Consider the following 2,705-nt stretch of genomic DNA (forward strand, 5'->3'; position numbering starts at 1 on the left):
AATAATTTCATCGTCAACTTCTTCCGAACAAAAGTGACGTCAACGTGTAGTGGAGAAAGATACGAACACTTTAATTAAATTAATTTTTTATTAGAGTTACGGAGCTCAAAAAATTAAACGCCAAAGGTCACAGTTTCATGAAGTTCACGTGTTCTTTCTCTCTCGGTTCTCTCCTTTCTTTTTCCCTAAAATTCAGTTTGGTGGTGATGATGATTCGTGATGGTAAACGGTGATTTAAGTGGGTAATTGACACATAGGGGGTTAGGTGTCACAAGGGGGATGGGTGTCGCGTTTTTAGACTGCTGAGTCAGTAATTCGAGTTATAAATATCTTAAACGAAAATTATGAAAACGGGGTATATTAAAACATAAGTAATAATATATATAGGATTAAATATATATGAGTTACTAATATAAATAGCATTAGTAACTTAATAAAAAAAATGTATATAATGAAGCATTAGCAACTCTAAACTCATCAAAGAGTACTGATATTTGTTTATATCGGCGGATATTGAACTCGATAAGGATAATAATAAAATAATACTATTATCTAAACCTTATTATAACTATGGCATATAAAATAAGTAAATAACATAATAATAAAATTATGTTATCATTTATTTTATATACAGGGTTTGAAAATGACTAAATAAAATTAATTACTGAAAAATCAAAACGTCGTTTAATTACGAAAAATCAGGACGTTACACAGCACAACTTAAGAATTTTTAATATTCTATTAGTCTTCTCAAACATGACTCAGAATAGATACCCACTAATATAAGAATGTTAAATAGTATTTTCTCAAGCTTTTTTAGAATTATGAATTGAGTCGATTGGATACTTCACCAACTAAGAACCTTAGATATTCAACTGACCTTCTCAGACAAGATTTAGATTGAATATCCACCAACTGATGTTAGATTTTATTTTCTCAGACCTTCTCAGACTAGAAGTGGCTCCATTCACAACAAGAAAATGAAACATTTGTAACAAAAATTTTGTATCAAATTTAAAATTGTTACAAAAAAAATAATTTTTTTGTAATAATAACTGGTAATTATTACAAAAGAATAATATTTTGTAACAACATTACAAGTTGTTACAAAATATGATAATATTTTGTAACAACATGATTTTTTTTTGTTACAAATTACATTAGTTTTTGTAATGAGATGGTGTTTTGTTACAAACTATTATAATATTTTGTAGCAAAAAAAAAGAAGTTGCAAAAATTTGAAATATTTTGTAACAAAATATTTTTTTATTTCAAAAACTCCAAATGTTTTGTAACAAAATATCTTTTTGTTTCAAAAACTCCAATTATTTTGTAACAAAAAATTAATTTGTCACAAAATTCAATATTGTTTATAACAAGTTAATTGTTTGTTACAAAATATATGTATATTTTATAATTTTTTTACAAAATGTTAAACACTTTAAGAATAAAAAAAATTGTATATATATTTTTTTCAAAATAATTTTATTTTGTTTCAAAAAATAAAATTTTTACATACTGTTTGTATTCATTATTTTTAAAAATGGTAAATATTATTTTATATTCTTTTAAAAAATTAATATATAATTTTTATTAATAATTAGATTTTTAAGATTAACAAAATAGGTTTGAATTTTCTAAATTTTGAATTTTATTTTAGACATTATTTATTTTATAGATAGAAATAAAAGAGAATATATCTAACAAGTTATTTAAAAATGAGAGATCACACTTTTATAAATACTTTAAGTTTAAGACAACTAATAGTTATGTATAATTTTTATTATAATTAATTATTTTATAAAAAAAATTAAAGTTTTGGTAATAGAAAAATAATAAAATATCATATAATTTAATTTATGCAATAGATATTTCAGGTTTAATCTGTATTTTATAAAATGACTAAAATATTTATTTTATGATTTAAATTAGAAATAATTATTTAAACTCATTGATAAATTAATAAAATTATGTGTTCTAAAATTAATTTTTACAATATTATATTTAAACCCTAAATTATCATTCTATTTCAAATATTTTATATAATTATATATTACTTGTATATATCTTACCTTAACTCTAGAATTACTAAATAAAACCCTAATTTTACTAAATTCCTAAATCTATTACCCTAAATCCCTAAACCTATGTTCAGAGAGAGGAAAGAAAGGAAACGGGAAACAGGGAGAAGACAGAAGGAAAAATGGGAGAATCAGAGAAGAAGAGGAAGGAGAAGAGAGGGAAGGTGTAAGACCCCAAACATATACACACACATACTCACTTCACTCACTCTCAGCCTCACAACCCTCATCTCCCACGACACACACACACAAAATGCGTTACACCAACACGCTAAAAGAAATTAGAAAGGGGAGACTGGAGGAGCGAAGAAGAGGAAAGAAGGAGAGGGAAGGAGGGAGGCGGTGCCGGTGGGCGCCACTGCCACCGTTGCCGCCGCTGCCATCGTGTGGGTTAGAGGGAGAAGCTGAGAAGAACTCAGCCACGAGAACCAGAGGCGCGCAGAGTTCAGGGGAGGGAGAGGCCGAACGTGGGGGGCTTTCCTCGTCGCCTCGCCGGTTTGCCGTCGCGCCTCACTAGGCGTCATTGTTGAGCTTCAAAGAGAGAGAGAAAGCGTGCGAAGATGAGAGAGAGAAGGGGGATCTGAAGCTAAGTAGGTTTCTGTCACCGCCTCCACTGCCTTCACT

The sequence above is a fragment of the Arachis hypogaea genome, chromosome 12 (genome assembly GCF_003086295.3).
Source record: "Arachis hypogaea cultivar Tifrunner chromosome 12, arahy.Tifrunner.gnm2.J5K5, whole genome shotgun sequence".
NCBI classification, from domain to species: domain Eukaryota; kingdom Viridiplantae; phylum Streptophyta; class Magnoliopsida; order Fabales; family Fabaceae; genus Arachis; species Arachis hypogaea.